The sequence below is a fragment of the Pteropus alecto genome, unplaced genomic scaffold (genome assembly GCF_000325575.1).
Source record: "Pteropus alecto unplaced genomic scaffold, ASM32557v1 scaffold45, whole genome shotgun sequence".
Taxonomy (NCBI): Eukaryota; Metazoa; Chordata; class Mammalia; order Chiroptera; family Pteropodidae; genus Pteropus; species Pteropus alecto.
Genome location: NW_006442491.1, coordinates 144,735 through 156,876, shown reverse-complemented (window position 1 = coordinate 156,876; position 12,142 = coordinate 144,735). Strand labels below are relative to the sequence as shown.

The 12,142-nt window shown below is 40.4% G+C and overlaps 1 long non-coding RNA gene across 1 annotated transcript; it reads left to right on the top strand.

The window, feature by feature from the left end:
- The first annotated feature begins 9,734 nt into the window (after positions 1-9,734).
- Positions 9,735-11,392, top strand: LOC112470988. Its single transcript, XR_003043107.1, has 3 exons — positions 9,735-9,753; positions 10,017-10,084; positions 11,379-11,392. It is a non-coding gene; the product is annotated as an uncharacterized LOC112470988 (long non-coding RNA).
- Positions 11,393-12,142: the final 750 nt, after the last annotated feature.

The window sequence follows — 12,142 nt, the reverse complement described above, 5'->3', positions numbered from 1 at the left end:
TGAGGCCCTGCCATTCCCATGCAGGGGTAGGGTAGATGTTATCATTAGCCTAAGTAAAAAGAACTAGGAAAGCAAAATTGTGAGCTAAAACTTACACCAAGCTTATAAAACCCCATGGCTCCTTTCACTTATCCAGTGTTTTTGGCTTCCTATTACACTCTTTTTTCTTTCCCCAAAGCCCCAGAATAGCAGAAGAGCTGAGGGCAAAGTTTAGAGGCCCATCCTCAATTGGCCCAGCATCCCAAACTTCTCACTTCACAGCCTGGGAAAAATGTAGACTGGGCTTGAATTTTCTGAACAGGATACAAAGGCATTAGAGAAGTCAAAAATAAAAAGTAAATTGTAACAAAATTTCCTTTGACTCCATTTTCCTGACAACAACATAAATCAGAACTACAAACGGCATAACTAAGTGTGAAATCATTTTCTTTTTTACTAGCAGTATTTGGCAAGCTGTTGTCCTTGAATTATGTATTTTCCACAGTAAGTCAACAGATACGCCGTAAAAAAGTACTTCTGAGTGCAGCTGTTTACTCACCCACTCTGGTGATTAGACACATATTAGCATACTAAACAAACCCACTCCTAAAAATAAAAAATAAAAAACAAAAACAAAAAAAAAAAGTTTTACTTTAAAGAACACTGTCCCTCGATTTACACAGTATTTTTTTACAAAGTTTTTTATATGAGGTAACTATCCACACCCTCCTCCCAACCCCCACTCCACTCCAACCCAGTTTATGCGGATTTTTGTATGCGGATTCCCTTTGCAGGGTCTCATTTTACACTTTTTCTTTTTCATTTCCATTATTGGCAATTACTCTTTCTAAAAAACAATAGCTTAACTCAGCAACATATAAAGAACTAATACTAACACACGATTATTAATGATCTTCCCATTCATTGGATGGCAAATAAAAAAGCACAGGTGATTGCTGATGTTTTTCGGGATTGGTTTTACGAATGTGCTGTAGAAGCTAAAAATTATGTGAAGGAAAAAACATCTTCCTTTTAAAATACTTTTACTTTTAGATAATGCACTTGGTCATCCACACAGTTTAGAATGTCCAAATATAGAAGTCGTATATCTGCCACCAAATACAACTTCCTTGATCCAACTTTTAGATCAAGACATTATTTTCATCTTTAAGATTAATTATATTAAGTGGAATTTTAGTGATTTTTTTAATAAGCTTGAAGATAATGAATCACAATTACAGAAGCCTGGAATAAATACACAATTTTAAGTTTTATCAAGAATATTGCTTTAGCTTTGAGTGATATAAAGCTGTCAACTTTAAATGCTTGCTGGAAAGCATTATTGCCAGAAGTGGTTGTACCAGGGAATATGGTTTCAACAACTGAAGAGAGATTAATTGGCATTATTAATTTATTAAATAAATTTCACAAAGAAGTCTCTGGCAATTTAAATGTAGATGATATTAACAAATTACTGATTGATCATGAATTAACTGATAATGAATTAATTCACTTAATAACTGAAGCCCATCCTGCCAATGAATACAACACTGACCTTGAACCAGTTTCATTCACTGCAGAAAATATTTACGAAGCTCTTCAATTGGCCACAAAACTGGAAACTGCAATTCTAAATATTGATCCAAACATCAAATGAGCCTTAAAATTTCAAAAAGGTTGAAAACAATGTTACAGTAGACATCCACTTGTGTCCTCAGCAAGTCCTGTGTCCCTTGCTGAGCATCGCCAAGACCCACACTGGTGGCAGCTGGCTTCAGTTTCTGGTGTGGCCTTTTGAGGTGACTATAAGCACAGCACCTGTGGATTGCTTGCTGAATCTTAACAGGTAACCCCAGAGAGACACAGGCTGGAGCTTAAATTGGCCTCTATGTGAACTCCTCTTAGGACTGTGCCACTGAACACCTACTACACTTAGCCATGCTAATAAGACTGGGAGACAGGAGCTTTCCTTAGTACATAGAATAGACATAGAAAGGCAGCCAAAATGGGAAGAAAAAGAAGCAGAAACAATATGAAAGAACAGAACAGAGATCCATGAAAAATGGAGTCAAGCAATCTAACAGATGCACAGTTCAAAACACTGGTTATAAAGATGCTCAATGAACTTAGGGGGAGTGTAGATGAATTCAGTGAGAACTTTAATAAAGATACAAAAAAACATAAAAATTGAAATGGAAGTTTTAAAAGGGAACTAGTCAGAAATGAAGAATATATTACCTGAGATAAAGAGTATATAAGAGGGAATTAACAGAGTGGATGAAGGAGAGGATCGAACCACTGATAAAGAGGATGGGGAAGCCAAAGACACACAATCAGAACAGCAAGAAAAAAGAAGCCAAGAATATCATAATAATTTAAGGAGACTATGGGACAAAATTAAATGCAAAACTGTTCATGTCATAGGGGTACCTGAAGGAGAACAGGGAGAACAAGAAGTTGAAGAGTTATTTGAAGAAATAATGATGGAAAATTTCCATAAGCTGGTGAAGGAAATAGACATACAACCCCAGGAAGCTCAGAAAGTCTCAAAAAAGATGAATCCAAAGAGGCTCACACCAAGACACATCATAATTAAAATTCCAAAGGTTAAATATAAGAGAGAATCTTAAAAGCAGCAAAAGAAAAACAGTTACTAAAAGAGAGCACCCATAAGACTGGCAGCTGATTCCTCAAAAGAAATTATGCTGGACAGAAGGTCTTGGCACAAAATATTCAACGTGATGAAAACCCAGGATCTACAAACAAGATCCTGGGTTTTCATCAACTAAGCACAGCTATCATTTAGAGTCAAAGGACAGATAAAGATCTTTCCAGACAAAAATAAACTAAAGTAACTAATCAACACCAAGCCAGTATTACAGGAAATATTAGAGTGACTTTTTTTCTTCTTTTTTTTAGTATATTTTATTTTTAAATGAAAAAAAAAATTGGTGACAGTTGTTAATGAAATTCAGTAAGTTTCAGGTGCAATATATATATTGCATTGTGTGTTCACCAGCCATAGTTAGATTTCTTTCCGTCACCACATATTTGACCCCTTCTACCCCATCTACCTCTCCCCTACCTCCCTATTCCACCCTTTGGTAACCACTAGTCTATTCTCCATGTCCATGAGTCTCTATTTGTCCTGTTCGCTTGTTCCTTTTAGGTTTATATCTCACATACAAGTGATATCATGTGGTTTTCAACTTTTTCTATCTGGCTTATTTCACTTAGCATGATTATCTCAAGATCCATCCATGTTGTCGCAAATGGCAGTATTTCACCTCTTCTTATGGCTGAGTAATATTCCATTGTATATATGTACCACAGCTTCTTTATTCAATCATCTATCATAGGACAGTTTGATTGCTTCCACGTTCTAGCCACTGTGAATAATGCTGCTATGAACATCAGTGTGCAAATATCTTTTCAGATATGAGTTTTCAAGTCTTTGGGGTAAATATCCAGTAGAGGGATTGCTCGATTATATGGTAGATCAATTCTTAGTAACAAGGTAAAGAGACAACCATCCGAATAGGAAAATATATTTGCAAACAATGCATCCAATAAGGGTCTAATATCCAAAATATACAAAGAACTCATACAACTCAATAACAACAACAATGACAACAATGACAATAACAACAAAAACAACAAAACAATCCAATCAAAACATGGACAGAAGAACTGAACAGACTTCTCCCAAGAAGACATACAAATGGCCAACAAACATATGAAAAGATGATCATCATTGCTAGCTATTAGGGAAATGCAAATTAAAACCACAATGAAATACCATCTCACACCTGTTAGTACAGCTGTTATCAACAGGACAAGTAATAACAAATGTTGAAGAGGATGCAGAGAAAAAGGAACCCTCATACACTGCTGATGGGACTGCAAATTGGTACAGCCACTATGGAGCAACTTCTTAAAGAAGAAAAAACATGTATCAATAACAGGTAATAAAGACATCCCTGTCAACAAGTACCTCAAATGGAAGAGAATTAAGTACTCCAACCAAAAGATAGAGTGGCTGAATGGATAAGAAAACAAGACCCCCTACATATGTTGCATACAAGTGATTCACTTCAGATTAAAAGATACAAACAGACTGAAAAGAAGGGGATGGAAAAAGATATTGCCTCGATGGACCTAGAGGATATTGCGCTGAATGAAATAAGTCAGATAGAGAAAGACAAATATCACATGATTTCACGTACATGTGGAGTCTAAAGAACAAAATAAACAACAAAAAGAAGAAAAATGAAACAAACTCATGAATACAGAGAATATTTTGAGGGCTACTAGATGGGAGGGTGATTGGGGGGGATGGTGTAAAAGAGCAAAGGGATTAAGAAGTACAAATGGATAGTTACAAAATAGACATGAAGATATAAAGTGTAGCGTAAGGAAAATAGCTAACAATATTGTAATAAATATGTAAGGGGGAAAGAAGGGTACCAGATTTAGTGGGGTGATCACTTTGTGAGTTATTTAGATCTCTAATCACTATGCTGTACAACTGAAACTAATATATTATTGTATGCCAACTATGATTTTAAAAACTCATTAAATTGTACAATGTAAATATAAGCAACTGTCTATTATATTTCAATAAAGCTGGAAAAAATATTACAGTAAATATCGAAGAATTTATGTAAATTTAGCAAACATGGGGTTCAAAAAAGATCATCCAAAAACATAAACATAAATAATGAAACTGAAGTAGTACTTCCAGATATTTTGAGCGATGAAAATAGTGACTTTGTGTCAATTAAAAAGAGAAAGTTGATTGTTTTAGATTAAGTACAGACACTGACAGAATAAATTTTATTTTTTCTGAATTTTCATTAGCGTTTTCTTTTGTGAAAATATATGAAATAAATATTTTTGTGACTTATACTGACCGATTTCTTTAATATTTTTTTGGTACTGGTAGACTCTTTTTACGTAGTTTTCTTCCACATAAACAAAAAGACACGTGAAACAGCTAATCTGCATAAATCAAGAGACGGGTGTAGTGTTTTTCCAACTCAGTGGACCACGGAAGCTTTTTTAAAAAATAACACTTATTAAAATCCTATAGAAAACTGGTGTTCCAAGAAATGCAGTTTGGGAATGTCAACCAATGGTCTTTGGCACCAATTCAATGCCAGCAGGACTTTTCAGTTTGGGGTGCAGTGAAAAAGGAAACTTTATTCAGTGCAAACTTTATTAATTGTGATACAGCCCTGCTGTGGAGCTGGCCCTCAGGCAAGTCCTCTCTCAGGCTAGACAGCTCCGCTCAGCACAGCCCAGCTCTGCTCTGGTGAGACATAGTCAGTATTTGAGTTCCAGCCTGGGAAACACAGCTTCCAGTCTTTGGTGGACAAGGAAAGTGGCCTCTCCAAGTAACAGGGGCGGTGACTTATATAGACAGAAGTCTCCACCCCTTGTCCCTGAATGGTCTGCCCTCATGCAAATGAGGACTTCAAATCTTTGAAGTTTGATTGGCTCAAAAGGCATTGTCCTAATTGGTCAGAATAGAGCAGCTCTGATTGGTTGGTGAAGATGCTGATGGATATAGCTGCACAGCTCTGATTTGATTGGGGAAAGTCTCAGTCCTAATTGTGGAAATATAATTCCAGAAAATCCTTTATAAGGGTTGGCTCAGATGACAGGAACAGAGTGCAGGCAAGCAGTTCGGTGCAGGAGGCAGGAAGTTCACTGCAGGCTTCTCGCTGAAGTGCAGTTTGTATGAGAGGCCCCTGTTTAGAAATGATTGCTAGGTTCTGCTGTTAAATTTGATCCCAGTTAGCCACCAGGAGCCCTTCTAGGTATGTCTCTTCTTTCTCAGGGTTCACAGGGAATATTAGGCTTCACAGATCATGCTATGGATTAATCAGCAAATTCTGTGTTGAGTGCCCAGTATGATCTGCACGTGGCTTGTTCTAACTGAAGCCATCTGGAGTGCTCTGATTCCAGTCTTAATCCAGATGTTTGGCACCCAGAGAAGTATGGGGAAGCCAGTGTCCAATGTTTGTGCTACTAGGGGGAAGGAGGTCAGTTACTTCTTTCGGGCATTCTTAAAAGGCACTAGAAAATAGCCTTATTTTATATTTGCCCATGAATTGGTATTTATTTCTGCAACAATTCAAGGATTCAGCCACAGGAGCATTGCCTGTGTTTCCTGCCATGGGCAGTTGCCATATTCATCAGACTGACATGGCATCCATGAACTGAAATTGACCTTAAACCTCAAGAACCTTCTGATAATCTGACCACAAGTTGAAAACACAACCAGCAATTCCTTCAGCACATAATATGACCAGTCAAGCCTTCTAAGAATCACAAAGAACTTCAAGTAAAAAACTGCCTACTTAGGCAAGCAGCAGATATGTTACTATGTCCCTTTCCCTTTATCTGGTAAGTCCCCATTTCTTGTCATTATATTGTCAGCACAATTAGTTTGTTTTCTAGTTGTGTGGGTTATATGCTATTTAATTTCTTGGTTCTTATCTTTTTTTCACACATCCAAGAAAAATAACCCTTGCACAGAGCTCACATAATGACGTGTGTCCTGCACCTGAGCCTTGCGATTGAGACTATTCTGAGACCAAATTTAGTCTTCAGGGAGCTGCTAAGGTCCCTGACTTATTTTTCAGGGGAGAAACAGAATCTAGAGTTGGTTGGTGACTGGCTCCTGCAGCAACAGCAGAACCAGAGCTCAGTTCCAGGGACTCGGGGCTAAGTCCACAGCTCACCCCTCCTGCCCGCATTCGCATTTGCTTAAGGACAGCATTTATTAAGCACTTACCACAAACACCCAGGAGAAGAAAAACTAGTTCCTATTTGCCAGCAAAAGTGCTTCCTACTCCATGTTCCAAGAGGATCCGAAAACTTTTCTTTCAAAACATGAGTAAGCAGTAGCTCTGAGACAGTGGGGAGTTGCATCCCTGCTCTACATCTGGAACCAGTATAGACCCCCCCAGATCTGGTCCCACAGTGGGAAGGAGTGTGACTCTGAGCAGGCGATATAAGGCCCGCTCTTGGTCCTCTAATGTGGAGACATGGACATGCAGGCTAAGCCAAGGGGGACAGGAAAGTTCCCTCACTTATCAACACCAGCACCATGCTACCACTGGACTCAACTCAGAGAATATTTGTGGAATGAAGGATTACAAGACTCCTCTCACAGGGAACCAATGCAGAACAGAAAGGGAAAAAATTTATTTGCAATGAAACCTGCCACATAACATGGTGGTTAAGAGCTCAGGCCTGATTCACAGGCTGCCTTCTTGGCTCACTGAGACAAGCACAGGGGTGGGGGTGGGGGCGGGGCTGCCAGGAGTGTTAACTGTACAGTCACAGGGCCATGTTCAGAGGACCTGCGCTTGTTTTAATTCTCTGTTATTGCTGTTTGAAATTCCTAATGATTTGTGGAAAAGGACCTTGGAGACTACAAAGCTTGTCCTGGACATGCAGCTGCCTTAAACCTTAGTTCCTCATTGATAAAATGGTGTTTGTAGGGATGGTGGTCTCATAGGTTATTACCATAATTAAGTGAGGAAATTGAAGGTCAAGTCCTTTGCATGGTGTCCGGCACATAATGGGAGATGGAAAACTGCTGGCTTTTAATATTTCTTTTATCCTTCCTTTCTGTTTTCTTCATTTCTGTGTTTCATTTTAAAAAGTGAGTGGCTGTCTAATGAGGTGTATAGTTCCTCAACCTAAATGTTTCCCTTTGAAGGATTAGGGGCCAAGAACATGAGAACAGTCTATATCTGTAGGGCCTTGGCTGCTTCCACATTTCAGGAACCATGACCAGCAGAAGGAGATAGAATCTAAGCCCCGACTCACTCCCAGAAGTGGTAGAGTTCCGGAGTCACAAAGCTCCACAGTGAGTCCAACCTCTCCCTTTCTTGGGAGAGGTTGGTGCACAAGCAGCAGCACCAAGGGACCCAAGCAGTCCTCAGATTTCCAATGGTATTTTCCTAACAATTCCAGGAACTGAGAAGTCAGTGGAGAAGGTCACCGCTGGAGAGGTCACTGGCCTGACTCCAGAAGTGTGGCCTCAGATAAGGCCCCTTGGGACAGGGGCTCACCAGGCTGCAACACCCACACAGCCTGCCCCTGGAGCTTCCGTTTGGGGCTGCAAAGTTTAGAGAAGTGGAGAGAGATGACAGGACTGACAATAGAGGGTGGGTCTTCTCTGCCCCCAGAAACTACTGCCTTTGCCCTGGAGATAAGGCCTCTGAGGACACAGGCCATGTGAGGAACAAAAACACTTTCAATGACAGCAAAAAGCATCACCCTCAGAGGTCAGGATGTGTGCTATATGCGGCTGCTGAGTCTGTGACCTTCATTACCTTTATGGATGGAGGGGTGTATGACTCTTTTCTAATGAGCCGCACTGATTACAGCTGAGTTTTTTTAAACATCCATTTATCTATCAATTCAATTTATTCCAACTGAGGCCTGAAAGATATTGGCCAGGATTGAGGGAGCATCAGAATCAGTTTGTCATATTTGTCTTATATAGGCATCATTCATATGGTGCAAACTCATTTTGAATGTCGACAGCCATTGGCAGGTGTGGACGTTAAGTTTTCAGCACCTTTCATTGGAAGGTGCAGACATTGAGTGGGGTGACATAGTTCTGTGACATAGTTCACTGAATGGACGCCATGAGCAGTGGACCTCTCTAGCCATGACTGCCTTCTCTGGAAAAGTCTGAGCTCTAAACCAAGGCTGTCCAGTCTCTTCCAGTTGTAAAAGACAGGGTTCTAAGATCTTACAGATATAGCTAGGTAATGCTCTCCATGCCTATCTCTATGCCCATCCATACAGAACATGTTAACAATGAACAATCTGAAGAGGAAATTATGAAAAAAAATCCATTTACAACAGCATCAAATAGAATAAAATACTTAGGAATACACTCAACCAAGGATATGAAAGACATGTACACTGAAAACTATAAAACATGGCTGAAAAATTAAAGAAGACATAAATATAAAAAGCATCTTGTGTTCAAAGATTAGAAGATAAGGTTTTTAAGATGTCCCATAGCGATCTATAAATTCAATGCAATCCCTATCAAAATCATAATGGTATTTTTTTTTTTTGCAGAAATAGAAAATTCATTCTAAGTTTCATATGGAATAAAGAACTCTGAGTAGCCAAACACTCTTGAAAAAGAAGAACAAAGTTGGAAGACAGTTTCGAATTTCAAAACTTACCAAAAAGCCACAGTAATCAAAACAGTGTGATACAGGCATAAAGACAAACCTATTGACCAATGGAACAGAATGGAGAGCCCAGAAATAAACCCTCACATATATGGTCAAATGATTTTCAATACGGGTGTCAAGATCAAGGACAGTATTTTCATCCAAAGGCAATCAGAAAATTGGATATCCACATGCAGAAGAATGCAGTTAAACTATTACTTTATACATATATAAAAATCATTTCAAAAGAGATCAAAAACCTAAAACCATAAAATTTGAAATAATAAAAACCATAAAATTTGAAATAATAAAAACTATAAATATATATATATTTTTTTTTAAAAGTCCATGAAGAAACCCTGTCTTTTAAGGAAATACACCAAATAGGCAGTGAGTCAGACCTGGACTCGTGCTCATCATACCTTGGTAGACCATGCTCTCCATGAGGGCATCAGTGTGAGGGGAGGACCAGCTGGCTCTCAGCTGCGGTCCACTGCTTTGGTGAAGCAAGCTGTGACCTTCCCTGCAGGACACAGAGATGCTACCCTGTGCCCAAGTGAGTGGAAAGATTGTGGTTCACTCACATGACACATTCACCTTGGTCTTCAGGGAAGACCTTATAACAAGAGACTGCTGTACTTCTAACTTTCCAGGCTTTGTTCATCTAAGGGAAAGTGTGTTTGTTGAGATGGAAATGCTCCTAGCTCTGTGTTCACTGTCTGCTTATTGTGTGACAGGTATTACAACAATAGTTATTTTTCATTTATTCTGATGTACAGAGTTCTGTGCTAAAAAAAAAATATTATCTTCATTCTACAGATTGGGAGACTGAGACTTCAAGAGATTAAGAAACTTGGCCAAGGCCACATAAGCAGCAAGCAACAGAGGTGAGATGGACCCAGCTATTGGACTCTGTTTGGGTTATTTCTTGCTATTTAACAGACCACCCAAAATCTTAGTGCCTTAGAACAACACCCATTTTGTCATCTCTCTGTGTCAGTGGGGTGGTTTGGCTCAGCTGGGCACAGCTTCTACTGGCCTCTTGGAGGTCTCCAATGCAGTCACAGTCCATTGGGTGGGGCTCTAACAATCTGGACATTTGACCAGGATGGAGTAACTGTTCTTCCTTTCCCCATATTCTCAGAGATCATCTCCATGTAGCCTCTCTGCACAGCCTCTTGTGTGATCTCTCCAATAGGGTGGCTCAGGGATTCCAAGAGAGAGTGTTTCAAGTTGGCTGGCCTCTAGAAGGCAGTCCTGGAGCCAGCAGAGCATCATTTCTGCTGCATTCTACTGATTAGAATGAGTCAGAACCCAATCCGGATTCCATACACCAGGGCGTGAACTCTGGAAAGCCTGTTTCACTGAGGTCCTCTTTGTTAACTAGCTGCCCCATAAATCCAGAGTCCAAACCACACTGCACCCTGTGAAGGAGAGGACTGCCAGGCAGCACCTTTTCCCCACATCCACAACAGCAGCATTGTGGTTAGGGGTGCCTACACTGGAGGCCTGTGGGAACAGGGAAGCTATACTCATGCCCCCTCACCCGGCACCCTCACTTACTCTGGTTGCTCTGGTTGGCTCTCAAGATGGTAAAAGGAGAGGTTTTCCTTCTGCTCGGCCTGTGGCCTTCCCATTATTTTCTCCATTTACTGATAAGGAGATAGCCAGGAAACAGGAACAAAACCTGTCCAAAGTCATGGGCAGCATGCACACCCTGCCTGCAAAAGCCACCCTCTCCTCACTATATGTCACTGTTAAGGAGCCACCAGGGAACCATAAAGATCATCCTGAGCAGGGGAGAGCACCAGCTCCCTGGATATTTGACAGAGCCAGAAGGATTCCCAGGTGAATTGGGCAGCACGTCAGCCACCTGCACAGAAGGATCAGTGAAAAGCATTGCACAAGTAGATGTATGGGATATGCAAGGCCTCAGCCCAGCAAGGATTCCAAGGGAAGCCTGAGCATATTTTGGGAGTGGGAAAGACAGTGCAGAGCAGGGTCTGTCTCTGGGAGAAGAGGAGACATTCCCAACAGAAGGGGTGAATAAAAGATAAATGAAAAAAAAAAATGTCTAAATCGGGAGAAGGGAGGGTATTTGGGGTTGAAGCCTATGAAAAGCCTTGAATGTTGGGCAAATCCTTTCAGATTAACAATTTTTCACTGTTTCTCGTTCTATAGGAAGGCCGAGAAAGGTATAGCCGATTCTTTCTTTACTCTGTCTTTTGGGAGAGAAGTTCTCTGTCACAAGGCTGCATACTTGGTATAAGTGGGCCCCGTGTCTCCTAGGAGCAGCTCTCAGCAAGACAGCTTCAGTGAGGTAGAGGCACAGGCTTCCTGTCTCACTTGTACATGTCCCAGACATCACATCATCTCTGCCCAGGCATCTGGCCTTATCCTGCATTTGAGGCTGAGTTTGGGCACTCAGATTAATAGTTATTTCTGTAGTAGCCAAAACAGAGTTGGACTAATTAGACCCACTTCTATTTTTTATGATCTAATTAAATAATAATAATAATTTTCAGGGGAAGAAAAATCCTCTTAGGAAATGAGACAGGCAGATTTACAAAATCAATGTTAAAAATATCAGAGCGTGTTTGCAAAACTCACACTGGGAATATTTCTTGCACCTCCACTGATCTGCCTAAAACTTTCCACTGCAGACACATCTGGCCTCATCTGGCTTACCTCCAGTCTCCAACTTGTCCATCTAGTTCCCGAACTTCTCCAGCTCTTCAGGAACCCCCCACCTGAGACTGACACACCCCCCACGAGGAAAGAGAGTGACATCAATAGAGAAATTCCATCCTTATTTCCTGGTAGGTTCTTACCGGCCTCAATGGGATAAAGGCCTGGCTGCTACAAAGTTGCTCAGTCTCTGAAAGCTATCCGATTCAGGATTCCCAAATGTGCAGAGTCCAGGACAACAACAGGGGAACCAAAGT